Here is a 17963-nt window from a genome sequence, read left to right as displayed (position 1 = left end):
AGATTCCTATTTTTCGGATGTTTCTAAGATCGGCCTCATCCAGTATAATGCATCAGATCTTCCTGAAGAATAAACATAGGAATAAAACATAAGAAGTATCGTAAGATGCGATATAAGAATGAAATATAAGAACACGAATTTGAAAAGATCATAACCTCTGAAAATATTATACACACATATATTATGTTATAAATGGATGACATTTATTGTTAAACCCAGTTGTAACCTTCTACGAACATGGGCAGATAAATGAGAAAAAAATAAAAATTTAATTAAATGAATGAATATAATAATTAGGTTTCGAACACGACAAGCAAAAGCGAGGAGCCGCGGTGTTAGTTTCTGAGACTCCATTTCCGTTGAGACTACCGCACGCCAAAAAGGCATCTAGATTACTCCGAAAACCTTGAACTTCGTTTTCTCAGAAACAGTCGAGTGTCTACGAATAATCCGAGACAAGTGTTTCCTTATTTTGACTCTTCTTCTACTTAGCCAAGTTCCTTGCAAATCGGGTTATGGCACTTGCCCTGTTCTCCTCGTTGCTACTTCTTATCGAGCAATCTTAGGTTGCTTCTTTATTTACAGAGCGGGGTTGTGAGATAGACGAAAGAGATCTTCGTAAAACCCTTCTGCAATCTTCGAACGCGTCTTCGGCTACCAGTAATCATATGCGGCAGATGGCTCTCAAGTCGCTCTTGTGTGGAGCTTCAACAGTACCATTTTCACCCACCACCGTGTTTTATGTTGTTGCGTTTCCGCAGAACCCCGTTCTCCGCATTTTCTGTGGCGACGTATCACCAGCCACAAAGACTGCGGACTGTCAACAATAGATGAATCTGGAGCGTTGTCTCGCTTTAGCAAATCAACCCACATCTCGCTCTTAGAATCCTTACACTAAACGACACACTAACACACATACCTGCAGATAATGACTTCACTAAAGAAATACTGGTCATATTGCTCGGTAAGTCGTGCCCCTAATATTGTTGCCTTCAAGATAACGCTGGTACGTCAAGATCCAAACAAAATTTTCAGAACTGAACCTTTTCTGTCACGCTCTATTCGTGCAAGGAGCGAGGGAAATGACTATCAAAATGTCGTTGTGTTACCTGTAGCTGTTTAACAGATTCGAGACGGTCGAAAGGTTACCACCTGTTTTCTAATAGAGTAAAGTACATTATTTCTCTTAGTTATAGAGAACATCCTACACCTATCCCACTTAAAAAGAGAGCATTCATTTAGCGCACGAAGTTGAAACAGTGTGTACTGTATGTCTGTCGATCGCACTACTACTACGTATGTGATAAATCATTACCTCGAACTGAAAACTTCGACGATTCTATGAAGCTTTGCTACGGTACACACAATGTTACTTTTGACTTCATCGAACATTCTCTGCCAGCTACTACGAACTTGGTTCCAATAACATAAAAATTTGTCGAACACAACACATATTTGTGAATATATTCCAGAGGATACTATCTTGGTTAGCACCGGACAATGTAGTACAGCGTTCAAGGCATTTTGGGAATCTAGGAAGCACAAGCGTTTACTATTTGTGAGATATCGTGTGGCAAAGCAACGAGCTCTTTCATATCGCACTGAAGGCGGCGAATTAGCCTACTGTAAATGTACAAGCTACTGGTAAACAAACAGGCGACTGCCATGATACTCTAAGGGAAGCAACTGCAATAATACCGAATTTGTAGAAAACTCAAAGTAAAGAGCTGGCGTGAAACTGTACATATTCACAGACGATTTATACAGCATATAATGGGCAACAGGCCGTACCGCACACTTTTTCTGTTTCTAAGACAATCCCGTCATTTTAGCATTTAAAAAGAGACTTTGAGCGGCTGGGCTGGTATACTGACATATGGGACATCTGCAGTGACGTTGAGCATGTATTACAATTCTCTTAAGACGAGTGAATGGAGAGTTTCACAATTCCTGTTACAGGCTTCTAGGGACTGTAGATACACTTTTGGTAAGGAACCCATATTCAAAATGGTTCTGTTTGGATGTAAAGGAAGAAGTTTTCAGTTTTCCCTCTTCACAATGCGCACAGAGCGGAGATAATGTGCTCTTACCATTGAATTCTACAACAGCCAATGAGATAGCAACATTTCGAGTACTCATCGCCGCGTTCTCCCCTACGTAACGAAGGGCATCCCATTCCAAGTCAAGAGTGCTGCCTACATCTACATTTACATCTACATCTATAGTTATACTCCGCAAGCCACCCAGGGGTGTGTGGCGAAGGGCACTTTACGTGACACTGAATTACCTCCCTTTCCTGTTCGAGTCTCGTATGGCTCTCGAAACCTGGGCAGCAAGCTACACCGCGATGCAGAGCGCCTCTCTTGGAGCGTCTGCCACTTGAGTTTGCTAAACATCTCCGTAACGCTATCACGCTTACCAAATAACCCTGTGACGAAACGCGTCGTTATTCTTTGGATCTTCTCTAACTCCTCTGTCAACCCGACCTGGTACGGATCCCACACTGATGAGCAATACTCAAGTATAAGTCAAACGAGTGTTTTGTAAGCCATCTCTTTTGTTGATGGACTACATTTTCTAAGGACTCTCCCAATGAATCTCAACCTGGCACCCGCCTTATCAACATTTAATTTTAGATGACCATTCCACTTCAAATCGTTCCTTACACATGCTCCCAGATATTTTACAGAAGTAACTGTTACCAGTATTTGTTTCGCTAACATATAATCATACAATAAAGGATCCTTCTTTCTATGTATTCGCAATACATTACATTTGTCTATGTTAAAGGTCAGTCGCCACTCCCTGCACCGAGTGCCTATCAACTGCAGATCTGCCTGCATTTCGCTGCAATTTTCTAATGCTGCAACTTCTCTGTATACTACAGCATCATCCAGGATAGGCTGCATGGAACTTCTGACACTATCTACTAGGTCACTTACATATATTGTGAAAAGCAATGGTCCCATAACACTCCCCTGTGGCACGCCAGAGGTTACTTTAACGTCTGTAGACGTCTCTCCATTGAGAACAGCATGCTGTGTTCTGTTTGCTAAAAACTCTTCAATCCAGCCACACAGCTGGTCTGATATTCCGTAGGCTCTTACTTTGTTTATCGGGCGACAGTGCGGAACTTTATCTAACGCCTTCCGGTCAAGGTTCAAATGGCTCTGAGCACTATGGGACTTAACATATGAGGTCATCAGTCCCCTAGAACTTAGTACTGAAGCCTAACTAACCTAAGGACTTCACACACGTCCATACCCGAGGAAGGATTCGAACCTGTGACCGTAGCGCCTAGAACCGCTCGGCCACACCGGCCGGTCAAGGAAAATGGCATCCACCTGGGAACCTGTATCTAATATTTTCTGGGTCTAATGAACAAATAAAGCGAGTTGGATCTCACACGATAGCTGTTTCCGGAATCCATGTTAATTCCTACAGAGTAGATTCTGGGTTTCCAGAAATAACATGATACGCGAGCAAAAAACATGTTCTAAAACTACAACAGATCGATGTCAGAGATATAGGCCCATAGTTTTGGGCATCTGCTCGACGACCCTTCTTGAAAACTGGAACAACCCGTTCTCTTTTCCAATCATTTGGAACACGTGGAGCACCACGACCAACCATCCTTGTTGGGAAGGTATCAGTTTCTCTCAACGGTTATCGTAGTCAGACGTGAGTGGTATGTGACATCATAATTACTGCACGGACTAAGGATGGCGCCCTCCTCTCGGTACGTGTGCATGACGTCATGCGGATGATTTGAAAGTGATCCGAATTTCAAACTATTTCGGAACCAAACGGTTCTTTTGCGGCTATCTATATCTCATCATCTATATACACACTTCACAAGCCCCTTTCCTGTTCCAACCACAAATACAGTTAAGGAGAAATAATAGGCTCTGTACGACACTAATTTTTGGTAACTTATCTCCGTGATCCTTATGCGAAATATAAGTTGGCGGCAGTAGAATTATCTGCAGCCGGCCACTAATGCCGATTCTCAATATTTCTGCAATACTGCCCCTCCAGGGACTCCCATTTCAGGTGACGAAGCGTCTCAGTCATTCTTGAGTGATGATCGAACCTACAGATAACAAATATAACAGCTCACATCTGAATTGCTTCGATGCTTCCCTTAAACCGACCAAGTGAAGATCCAAAACATTCGAACAGTAATCGAGAATTGGTTGTCCTAGCGTTCTAAACCCTGTCTCCTTCAAGGGACAGCTATGCTTTCCATAAATTCACCAAGTAAAATCATGTCGAGCATTCGTCTTCTGTACTACCAACATGGCGTGCTCAGTCTATTTCATATCGCTTTGCAACATTGTGCTGTATTGTATCGTAACAGGATTGATTTTCCTACTCATCCGTACGTATACAGAGAATGTGATCGGTCCTACACACTTCCCTGGGGTTCACCTGAAGGTACTCTTTTCTCTGATAAACACTCGTCGTCGAGGATCAATTATTGTGTTCTCTTATCTAAAAAGGTCTTCGAGCCACTCACATAATTGGGAACCTATACTGTAAGCTCTGCAGAGGGGTACCGTGTCAAATGCTTTCCGGAAATCTATGAATACGGAACTTCCATGATATATAGGACATCGTGTGAGAAAAAGGCATGCTGAGATTCGCAAGAGCGATACTTTCAAAATCCGTGCTGATTTGAGGAAAGAACCTTTTGTGCTTCAAGAAAGTCTATTATATTGGAACTCAGAATATGTTAACCGATTCTGCAGTGAACCGATATCAGCGATATTGGTCTGTAATTTCGCGGGCTCATTCTTTTGCTCTTCTTACATACAGGAGTCACCTGCGCTTTCTTCAAGTTACCTGGGACTCAGTGCTCAGCGATAGGTTCACGATAAATGCAAGCTAAGAACAGGGTCATTGCTGCAGAGTACTCTTTGGGAAACCTATTTAGGTTTCCATGTGGAAGTGGAAAATTATTTGTTTCGAACTCTTTCAGTTGTCTCTACGCCACATATGCCTATTTCTATGTGGGCCAGGCGGAAGCCTGTACCACGCTCAAACTGTAAGATCCTCCTGGTGAATTATTTCTTAAACGTGAAATTTAGTACTTCAGCTTTCGTTTTAGTGACTGCTACGGTTTCGTTAGCAAACATTATCTTCTAAGTCCCCTCAAAAGCCTATAACAGGAATTGTGGAACACTCCCTGTATATAAAGCATTCTGCTTACACTTGAAAACCAGTAGAATTACTTGATTGCAATAACACCAAACGACGAAATAACGTCGAACGCCTCCTTTGTAATCTTCCCGAAGTCTTCTGGAAGATACAGCAGTTATTTCAGATCATAGGCGCAGCTAGTCTTCGATAAGTGATGCCAATAATTTTACCTCGCTGTGACTGGGGGATTCCTGCACACAAACTGAGTACTGTGAACGAAGGACTCCACAGACATAATACGAATACCACCTTCGGATGCAACACATGTATCCACTATGGCGCCACAAATAAAGATTTTAGATAACTACAAATGATGAACAGGATGAAGGTAAGATTAGGAAATTCGGCCGATGGGGAAGGCTAAACAGTGAGGATTTTCTGCAGTAAGGGGGCCGTTATTCTGAGTAACACGTCGGCAGGCATGAAGGATGTGTAATCGATTCATTCCATCACGCCACAAATGAATTGCCTTTTGCATCGTAGACAAAGGCAAAGCATTAACGGATTGCCTGCTGCAGCGATTGGATGAGTTAAAACAGACATTACGCAAATTAGCTTTGGAATATTCCTCACGTCTGTTTAATTCTGTTCAGGCTTTTGGCGTGAATAACGATTAGACATCAAGCAACACGGTAAACTGAACAAATTTTTCAAATGACTCACAATATGAGACACAGAAAGTGCAAAGCAACTTGTTCGTTTCCAGGACGCACATGTATTTGACAACGAGAAATATAGTGTTCCTCTTAAATTTAACCATTTTCTGCCCGAAACGCTCGTATAATAAATAAATCACGATGTTATCGCGTATTTAATAAACAAATTTTCTATGTTTATATATCTATCAAATATCTGAGACGGAAGAATTAAGCGATGCTGGGTAGAAATAAAAAAATCGTCAGGAAAAATAAAAATAGTGTGCTGTCACACGGAAAGCGTTTAGAACTGAAGCCGGCCGAGGTGGCCGATCGGTTCTAGGCGCTACGGTCTGGAACCGCGCGACCCCTACGGTCGCAGGTTCGAATCCTGTCTAGGGCATGGATGCGTGTGATGTCCTTAGGTTAGTTAGGTTTAAGTAGTTCTACGTTCCAGGGGACTGATGACCTCAGAAGCTAAGTCCCATAGTGCTCAGAGCCATTTGAAACATTTTTTGCAGTGCAGCGCACTAGGAAATCCTGGGAGTCCACCCAAGGAAACAGTATGTTCTGGTTTGGGAATAGTCACTAAGTGTGTACTACAGGGATCGATGTTCAGCACACTCTCGTTGTTATTGTGTACTAATAATACCCCGCCACAATCCAAGAAGCAGAAATAGTTTCCTTTCGTGACGATGAAAGTTTTACAATCAAGCCAAATGGAGAGGCTTCACAACTGCTGCTCTGCAAACGGACTGTCACTGAACACAATACATGCAATACTACGTTCCACAAGACCTGACAAAATCGTGACTGTGACTCAGTAAGCGAAACAGAATATTTTGAATTCGTATGTATTCAGGTAGGATCCTGTACTAAAAGGAAGTCACATAATGCACATCGTCTTAAACGTGGAGGCTTTGTAATTTATGTATTACGGATAATAGATTTTGTAGATTAAAACTTCAAAGAGTAGATCACTTTTACTAGTTTCATTCTTTAATTCCCTTTAGCATCATATTCTAGGATGACATTTAATTAAGGAAAAGTTAGTCGTCAGGAGCGTGTAATAAGTATAATGGATGGTGTGTAGTCCAGATTTCTTAATAGAACTGGATGTACTGACAACAGCATCACACTATACATACGCCCTTTTGAAGTCTGTTGTCAACAGTTAATCTCAATCTGAAATAAAACGGTAATTTATTAACATAATGCTAGAAGGGCAGATGGCTTATATTAGCTTCCTCTCATACTACACCTTGCATAAAAAGGAGTGAGATAACCATGTACCCAGATTATAACATTAACTTCAAACACAAAATGAAATCATATCTGTTTGAAACTTACTTTCACTCAAAAGAAAACCCTCTGATTGTGTAATAATATAACGTAGGCCTATGGATGAGCGTATGTGCGTACACTGATGAGCCGAAACATTGTGGCCATTTGCTTAACAGTTTTTCTGTCCGTCTTTGGAACTAAATACATCACTGATTCTGCCTGTCAGAGATCCGACAATCTGTTGGTGGGTTTGTGGAGGTAAGTGGTATTAGATGTCATGTAATTCGCCTAAATAACGGGCCTCTGATTTGCTTTCTTGTTGATAGCACCCGACAGCGACCCAGATGAGTGCCATAAGATCTACATCAGGCGAATTTGGTCCCCGAAACATCAAAGTTCACAATAACGCTCCACAAACCACGGTAGCTCGGCTTTGGCTTCAAGACACATTGACGATTATACCTCTGTATGAAAACTTGCAGGTCGTATGCAGCCGTCAGCGTGTCTTCGATTACTACCACAGGTCTCGTGTAAGCGCAGGAGGATGTCACCCATAGCATGATACTGCTCCCACTAGCCTGCATCCGTGGTGCGCTGCAGATTTCGAGCCGCCGTGCTCCTCTATGACGGCGTTTGTGGAGACGACCAACGATCTAGTGTAGCAACAAAATGATTCGCCCGAAGCGGCGACACGTTTCCATTGATCGACGGACGCAACCCGATGGTCCCTCGCGCATTTAAATCGTATCTGACCACGTCGTGGAGTCAACCCGTAAACGCTGTCGGGTTATCTGCTGCGGAGCGCCACGTTCAACCTTGTACGTTGAATGGTGTGCTCCGAAGTACTTATGAGTGTACTAGCATTGCGCTATTTCGACAGAGATGCCGCAGATCACAATCTGTCCTACCTTACGGAGCAGACAAGCTTCCGAATACCATGTTCTGTGAAGAGCCGTAATCAACCAACCATTTAGCTCCAATTGGTTGTTTCACTGTCCTTCTGCCTCGTTCCATAGGTGCTCACGACGGTAGCACGTGAAGATTCGACTAGGTTCACTGTTTTAGAGAAACCCGTTTAAATGCTCTGCGTAATAAAATCGTCCCGTTGTCAAAGTGGCTTATCTGAATGGATTTCCCCTTTTGCAGCCCATCGCTAGGGCAATACCCCGTCAGTGTCTGCTCCGCTTACATACTTTTGTTACGGCGTCACTTACCCGCACCGCCACCAGAGAGAGAGAGAGAGAGAGAGAGAGAGAATGAGAGAGAGGGCCTGAAACTGAAGTATAAAACACTATATGAAAATACTCGTATTTAGCTTAAGACAATCATCTGGGAAGTGAGCTTATTGCCACATTTTTCACTGAAATGTGTACTGTGATAGTAACTTCCGAATCGTTACAGTCATGATGAGAGGTCGGAATTACGACACATGCAAAATGCAAATAACTGAAATAAACTATGGATCTATGTGTCATGTTGTAACTCTGAACTAAGAAGAATTGAACTTGTGTGCTCTTCAGGGTATTGCTGCACGGAAGTATAAGTAGGTTCGGATGGTTGTTTGTTCATTGAAAAAAAAAAAAACTTACTTCCGATGATGGTATTCCTTTATAGTTTTTGTTCCTCGTGTTTCGTACATAAAGGCAAATCATTCATCTCAACAGAATAAACCGTCGGATAACACAGGTACTGCTCTCAGGTACATGTGGCATATAACGAGAGTGTCTACAGGCAAGCACTGCCGAGAAAACTGTATGTACGGTGGGTGCCCCGAATGTTCGCTCCTGACATGAAGCAGAGGGGACTGGCCATTCGTCAATAACGTCTTTTCTATTTTGAGCATCAGGATGATGAGTTTTGTATTGTTTGTGTATTGTGTATTCAACTGGGAACCTAGAAACGACGGAGAGGTTTCGTCTCCGCCTTAGTCCTCAGTGGTTCACAGCCCCACAACAGGCTAAAGCAGTCCATTCACTCAACCGCCGCCCCACACCGAACCCAGGGTTATTGTGCAGTTCAGCCCTAACTTGACCTATCCACTCCGGAAACTTCTCATACCCGACAAGTGTAGCTCCAAATGTTTGCGTGGCAGAGTAATTATGGTGTACGCATGCGTGGAGACAGTGTTTGCGCAGCAATCACCGACATAGTGTAACTGAGGCGGAATAAGGGGAACCAGCCCACATTCGCCGTGTCAGATGGAAAACCGCCTTAAAAAACATCCACAGACTGCCCGACACACCGGACCTCGACACTAATCCACCATATGGGTTCGTGCATGGGATGGTCACGTCTACGCGCCCGGGAAGCAGCGCATAGAGCGCGCGGCTGGCCGGGCTGGCTATGATGGGTTCCTTAACAACATTGTGACAGGCGATGAAAGCTGTGTTTACCATTTTGACCCCAAAACAAGAGATCATCATAGGTGTTCCGCCACAAAGGGTCACTGACGTCAGAAAAGTCCAAGATATACTGCAGTTGCTATATGTGACATTCGTTTCTTACGAAGTATGCGTGGCACATCGAGGTAATGAATACGTAAATGTTTCAAGCAGACGAAACTCTAAGCGCATCATAAATGTAATTTTTCTACAAATAACGTAAAATATTTGAAAAGAAGAATTTTAAAGGCAGTTCCTCCATCGGAACGAAGCACAATTTCTCAGTCTGCGCACCCAGCATACCGGTCCACGGAACACCACGACTACTTATAACATTTTCTCCCGTCTTCAGTTCATCAGATATGTTATTGGCTGTAGAAAGAGATAATACAGTGACATGAAGTATCATAGAATGAGCTAGTGCAGCCAGATGAAGTTAACAAAGGAGATAGCTCCGATGATTTCTGGGAACGATAGTGTTAAGTCATGAGCGTTGGTTTCCCCATTTATTCACGAAACGAGGGATGGCTTTCTTTATGCCTTGGTGCCCAGATTTGTAGTTATTTCAAATACCTTGTGTTATTTTACACCACGTATCACGCATATAGTGTTATAGTTTAAACTTCACAATCGGCACTGCTGTGATGCAGTTACTATCGTCATTCTCTGCTCACTAAAGATTATTTTCATTTCCTTGTTATGGCAGTGTGTTTGCACTTTTGTACCTGGACATCCTGTTTCGCTCGAATTCGTATGTAGCCTGCCATAGTGGCTATTTTCAAGCAACACTTTGCAAAGTCACTGATTTTGATATCTTGAGAGTCGCATTAAAAAATGTGCTTCATCTTCCTCCGACTCATTTTTGTCTAACCGTCTCCTCTCAGGATAGTAACAAATAGCATCACTAGATGATTTACGAAGTTTTTGCTCCATTCATTCCGGTTTAGCCCTCCGTGGCTCAGATGGATAGAGCGTCTGCCATGTAAGCAGGAGATCCCGGGTTCGAGTCCCGGTCGGTGCGCACATTCTCACCTGTCCCCGTTGATACACAGGGTGTTCCATTGATAGTGACCAGACCAAATATCCCACGAAATAAGCATCAAACAAACTACAAAGAACGAAACTCGTCTAGCTTGAAGCGGGAAAACAGATGGATTGCACTGCCATAGGTCAAACGGATATCATCTGCGTTTTTAAAAAATAGGAAGTACATAAAGAAATATGAATGTTGTAGTTGGATCACTTTTTTAGCTTTGTGATAGATGGTGCTGTAACAGTCCCAAACGTTTAAGTTCGTGGTATCACGTAATATTCCGCCAGCGCAGACGGTATTTGCTTCGTGATACATTACCCGTGTTAAAATGGACCGTTTACCAATTGCGGAAAATGGCAAACGAACGTGTGCTATGCATGCTGCTCGGTATCCCGGAAGACGTCATCCAAGTATCCGGACAGTTCGCCGGATAGTTACGTTATTTAAGGAAACAGGAAGTGTTGTGCCACATGTGAAACGTCAGCCTCGACCTGTAACAAATGACGATGACCAGTAGGTGTTTTAGATGCAGTCGCGGCTAATCAGCACATAAGTAGCAGACAAATTATGCGAGAATCGAGAATCTCAAAAGCGTCGGTGTTGAGAATGCTACATCAACATCGATTGCACCCGTACCATATTTCTATGCACCAGGAATTGCATGGCGACGACCTTGAAAGTTGTGTACAGTTCTGCCACTAGGTACAAGAGAAACTACAGGACGATGACAGATATTTTGCGCGCGTTCTATTTAGCGACGAAGCGTCATTCACCAACAGCGGTAACGTAAACCGGCATAATATGCACTACTGGAGAACGGAAAATCCACGAAGGCTGCGACAAATGGAGCATCAGCGACCTTGGCGTGTTAATGTATGGTGCAGCATTATGGGGGGAAGGAAATTGGCCGCCATTTTATCGATGGCAATCTAAATGGTGCAACGTATGCTGATTTCCTACGTAATTTTCTACCGATGTAACTACAAGATGTTTCACTGCATGACAGAATGGCGATGTACTTCCAACATGTTGGATGTCCGGCACATAGCTCGCGTGCGGTTGAAGCGATATTGAATAGCATGTTTCATGACAGGTGGATTGGTCGTCGAAGAACCATACCATGGCCCGCACGTTCACCGGGTCTCACGTCCCTGGATTTCTTTCTGTGGGGAAAGTTGAAGGATATTTGGTATAGTGATCCGCCGACAACGCCTGACAACATGCTCTGAGCACTATGAGACATAACTTCTAACGTCATCAGTCCACTAGAAGTAATCTAACGACATCACACACATCCATGCCCGAGGCAGGATTCGAAACTGCGACCGTAGCGGTCACGCGGTTCCAGACTGCAGCGCCTAGAACCGGTCGGCCACTCCGGCCGGCTCAGCGCATTGTCAATACATGTGCGAACATTACTGAGGACGTACTACTCGCTGTTGAGGGGAATGTCGTTACACGTATTGCCAAATGCATTTAGGTTGACGGACGTCAATTTGAGCATTTATTGCATTCATGCGTTCTCAGTAATGATAAATTCACAAAGGTACATGTATCACGTTGGAACAACCGAAATAAAATGTTCAAACGTACCTAGACTCTGTATTTTACTTTAAAAAACTACCTGTTACGAAGTGTTCGTCTAAAACTATGAGCCATATCTTTATGACTATTACAGCGCCATCTATCACAAAGCGAAATAAGTGGTCCAAATAAAACATTTATATTTCTTTACGTACTACACGAATATATAATAAAAAATGGGGGTTCCTATTTGAAAGAACGCATTTGATATCCGTTTGACCTATGGCACCGCCATCTAGTAGGCCAACCATAGCTCCATCTGGTTTCCGTCTTCAAGCTTGAGAAGTTTCGTTCTTTGTAGTTTTTTCTTTTGACCCTTATTTCGTGAGATATTTGGCCCGGTCACGACCAATGGACCACCCTGTATATATATAAAACTCACGTAAAACGTAACAACACTCGTATTTCGTTAACGGTTACACATATCGAAACTCAGTTTTCGGCAAATGTTAGAGTGTCGAGGGTACGTAGATTTTTTTTGGGTAATGTTTTTAGCGGTGGTATCAACGGACATATTGAAACAAGTTCTTTTTTTAATGTAACCGAGTACTTTCTATAACTGCATTCGATAGTTCTTGAGAAGGGCTATAGCGTTTGTTAATGTTAACGTTGAAACGTGTCTTAAAAAATTCGAGAAATTACCTAGAATTTGAGAGCACTGTGTGCAGAATCGGTATTAGCTGTGCAGTCGCAACCAATCAGAGCTCTCGTGTTACTCTGTGTCAGAGTATCAGCACGTTTGCCACTTTACTTGTCTCCACTGCAGGCTGCTCATTTTTGCTTCAACATCTACATCTACATATATTCTCCGCAAGCCACCCAACGGGGTGTGGCGGAGGGCACCTCCCTATCCTGTTCCAGTCGCATATGGTTCGTGGGAAGAACGATTGCCGGAAAGCCTCAGTGCGCCCTCGAATCTCTCTAATTTTACACTCGTGATCTCCTCGGGATGTAAAAGTAGGGGGGAGCAATGTTTTCGATACATCATCCAGAAACGCACCCTCTCGAAACCTGGGCAGCAAGCTACACCGCGATGCAGAGCGCCTCTCTTGCAGATTCTGTCACTTGAGTTTACTAAACATCTCCGTAACGCTATCACGCTTACCGAATAACCCTGTGACGAAAAGCGCCGCTCGTCTTTGGATCTTTTCTATCTCCTCTGTCGACCCGACCTGGTACGGATCCCACACTGATGAGCAATACTTAAGGATTTTGTAAGCCACCTCCTTTGTTGATGGACTACATTTTAAGGGACTCTCCAAATGAATGTCAACCTGGTATCCACCTTCCTAACAATTACTTTTATATGATCATTCCACTTCAAATCGTTCCGTACGCACACTGCCAGATATTTTACAGAAGTAACTGCTACCGCTTTCATATAATCATACAATAAAGGATCCTTCTTTCTATGTATTCGCAATACATTACATTAGTGTATGTTAAGGGGCAGTTACCACTCCCTGCACCAAGTGCCTATCAACTGCAGATCTTCCTGCATTTCGCTGCAATTTTCTAATGCTGCAGCTTCTCTGTATACTACAGCATCATCCGCGAAATGCTGCATGAAACTTCCAACACTATCTGCTCGGTCATTTATATACACTGTGAAAAGCAATGGTCCCATAACACTCCCCTGTAGCCCGCCAGAGGTTACTTTAACGTCTGTAGACGTCACTCAATTGAGAACAAGATGCTGTGTTCTGTTTGCTAAAGACTCTTCAAACCAGCCACACAGCTGGTCTGATATTCCGTAGGCTCTTACTTTATCAGGCGACAGTGCGGAACTGTATCGAAAGCCTTGCGGAAGTCAAGGAAAATGGCATCTTCCTGGAAGCCTGTATCTGATATTATCTGGGTCTCATGAACAAAAAAAGCGGGTTGGGTCTCACACGATTGCAGTTTCCGGAATCCATGTCAATTCCTACAGAGTAGACTCTGGGTTTCCAGAAATGACATGATACGCGAGCATTCGTTGCGCCCTAGAAACAGTACAGAGCTCTCTATCCCGATCGCTAGTGTTCGACGCGCCAGGTAATTGCATGAATATTAAGACGCTACTCAGACAGGCGGTTTGAACTTAAAAAAGAGGACAGGAAAGTTGTCCTGGCTACGACGGTACTGAATCCGTCCAGTGGTACGACACATACTGCCAAGAAGTGCGGTAACAGCTAGATGAGTGTCATTCACATCCTGCATCGATAGAATTTCCATCCCTGTCATGTGTCACTACATTAGGCACTCGCAAATTATGATTACGAATGTCGTACAGTATGTTGTCGGTTTTCCCTTCAGCAACTGATAGACGATTCTACGTTTTTCCAATGTGTGCTCTTTACCGATGAAGAAACGTGTATTAACCAAGCTAACGTAAATCTGCTTAAGATGCACTGCTGGTTAGCAGAAAATCCACTCTGGCTTCGTCAGGTGTATCATCAACGACCGTTGTGCTTAAACGTATGTTGCAGCATCATAGGAAATTACATTGTTAGATCTTACTTCATCTCAGGTGTACTGAATGATCATTCCTACTCACACTTCAAGACTAACATTCTGCCGGCTCTTCTAGACGAGGTACCACTGGATATTTGACTGTGTGTGTGGCTGCGGCACAAGGTTTGTCCTCACTCGTACCGTATTGTGACGCAAATACTGAATGAGAACATTTCTGGACGCTGGATAGGACGAAATTCTGTTGTTAAATGGCCAGCGAGGTCCCCTCGATTTGATTCGTCTTGTCCGCAGCTCGTGGTCGTGGGTAGCGTCCTCGCTTCCCGCGCCCGGGTTCTCGGGTTCGATTCCCGGTGGGGTCAGGGATTTTCTCTGCCTCGTGATGACTGGGTGTTGTGTGATCTCCTTAGGTTAGTTAGGTTTACGTAGTTCTAAGTTCTAGGGGACTGATGACATAGATGTTAAGTCCCATAGTGCTCAGAGCCATTTGAACCATTTGATTCCTCTTGCTTTCTTTCTTTGGGGAGCACTCAAAGATGCGAACTATGACGAAGCCACAACTACGCTAGACGATAATGTTCAAATGTGTGTGAAATCTTATGGAACTTAACAGCTAAGGTCATCAGCTAGATGAGTGTCGTTCACATCCTGCATCGATAGAATTTCCATCCCTGTCATCTGTGACTACATCAGGCACTCGCATATTATGATTACGAATGTCCTACAGTATTTTGTCGGTTTTCCCTTCAGCAACTGAGAGACGACCCGTTACACACTGCTTAACCCAAATTATCATAAGGACAAACACACACACCCATGCCCGAGGGAGGGCTCGAACCTCCACCGGGACCAGCCGCACAGTCCATGACTGCGGCGCCCAAGACCGCTCGGCTAATCCCGCGCGGCTATGTATAGTTGAATCGCCATGTATACTCTATCATATCATCCACTGTAATTAATCAGTTCATCGTTCTTTCGAACGGCAATTGCAAATATGCCTTCCAGTTCATGGTCGACAGTTTGAACACATGCTTAAATAAAGGAAAAAGTTATGTTTTTGGAAGACGAAGTTTTTGTTATGTGATTTGAGTGTTTACCAAATCATTGTCAGTAAATTGTTTACTTCATTTACATGTGTACAAAATTGCACTGAAATTTCAAGTATATCGACAGCATGTGTTGCACGTTGCTGGTAACACTGTCATTACGCGCTTACATTCAGCATGAATTTTGCAGTGTACAGGTGGTCACCTATCTATTTTTGAAAAAAAAAATGTTTAGTACAGCGAATGCATCCCACATGACATAATTTTGTGGAATGTAGGTAGAGACAGTTGTTCGACAGCATGCATTTTACCTTTGAGAAGCGCACAACCAATTATGAAAAAAGATAGATTAAATCTTTCTTCTAACATTTAGGCATTTAATGCAGTAGCTGCTCTTTGCAGCGTATAGGACCACTTTATTTTTGAAGAATTAAGTTCATTTCTCTGTTTCAGCTCATGTAAATCTGGGAGGATACACAAATACAAAAGTTTTCCTAAGCGCTTTCTGATACGCTAGATTATAGCATATGTCGTATTTCCATATACAACACTCGTGGGTGAAGTTGCGTCTAGGTCGTAAGTTTGTTCCGGGGGAAATAGAGCTTTATTCTCGTAGCGCAAGCTTACCTTCCGAAATACGACTACGCCGCCTGCTCCGAGTTACATGCTTGGCAGTGTCGGAACCGCAAATGCCGTTTCTGGACGCAGTACTCTCACAATCTTGGCCATTTCTTGAATTTTCTTACGATGGGTTTTAACGTCAACATTAACAAATGCTACATCACCGTAATTGTCTTCTCAAAAGCTATAGAATGCATTTTTAAAAAGTATACGGTTGTATTTAAAAAGAGAAAAAACATATCAGTTGATAACAGCTCTAAAAACATTAACCAAACAAAAACATACGTGCGCCTTGACTCTAACATACGCAGAATTCTGCGTTTCAATGTATGTAACCGTTCATGAAATAAAGGCGTGTTACGTCTTACGTGACTCACTCAGTCAGTCTTATTCAGCGAGCAAACTGAAACGTGAAATAAGCTCAGCTTATGACGCAGTTCTTCGAGTAAGGGTGTACAAGCAGTGTTCCCGCACCAACAAAGCACAACATTTGCGCGTCCGTAAATCGCCACGCTGATAAAACCCTCTTATGACAGGGACATAGCACAGTACATACTAAATGAAGCTGCATTAGTCAAGTATCTCGGCACGTAACGTACATAAACAGAGCGTTGATTGTACTCTGCATAAAACAGAAAACTAATTGAAGGTACGCTCTCCTGCCGTAAACTCTATTTAACAGCGTTAACGTACCGTTTCCACGCGGTATATGACTGCATCATTTCACTGAGCAGTCTCAGTCCTTCATGGAGTCACGCAAGTACCGGTAACGTTTTCATCGGGCCCAAAAAAACGGTTCAAATGGCTCTGAGCACTATGGGACTTAACATCTGAGGTCATCAGTCCCCTCGAACTTAGAGCTACTTAAACCTAACTAACCAAAGGACATCACACACATCCATGCCCGAGGCAGGATTCAAACCTACGACCGTAGCAGTCGCACGGTTCCGGACTGAAGCGCCGAGAACCGCTCGGCCACCGCGGTCTGCTCATCGGGCACAAGCTGGCCGTCTTTCCCTTCCGAACCACAAGAAGCGGTATTATCCAGCAAAACTCACACCAGCTCCACTGGACTAGCGTACCCAGGTCTGTCCGACAACCAACTGACAGCTGCTTTGTTGGAAGTGAAATGGTCCGTGACTCCAACTACCTCAGCTGCTAAAGAGTGCGCTCTTCGACACCGCTTCGAAGTGGCGCTATTGTCAAGCACAGATCATTTCATGCGAAAGACGTGCCGATCCGCGGCATACCATATATAAGACCAGCTGTTGCAGCGTAGATTCAACGTAGCGCGACCCCGATGCTGGTATATAAGCATCAATATATAGGCAAGGGACTAGAGTTGCAATTTTGTCTTTACTATGTGTGTGTAGTGAATGCGGAAAAAAGCGGAAACGTGATCCATGGTGACGTTACTAACAAATGTGATCAACCAAGTGATCCAACAGATATACTAAATTGAAAATACCAATTTGATAAAACAGCGTGCCCTGTTATATGAGGAAGTCCGTAACTGCCTTCTGCACATCCTCACCTGACAGGTATCGTTGACACTTCAAGGCCTTTTTCAATGGACCGAATGTGTGATAGTCGCATTGGGAGAGATTCGGTCTGTAGGACAAACACTGGCAGACATCCATCGGAGAAAGAAGAAAGTGTATGAGGGAGCTGTTGTGTCTAAGAGTACCGATTTGGAATGGTGCGCCAAGTTCCGTGCTGGTCGCGA

Source organism: Schistocerca americana, chromosome 5 (genome assembly GCF_021461395.2).
Source record: "Schistocerca americana isolate TAMUIC-IGC-003095 chromosome 5, iqSchAmer2.1, whole genome shotgun sequence".
Taxonomy (NCBI): domain Eukaryota; kingdom Metazoa; phylum Arthropoda; class Insecta; order Orthoptera; family Acrididae; genus Schistocerca; species Schistocerca americana.
This window is presented reverse-complemented; position numbering follows the sequence as displayed.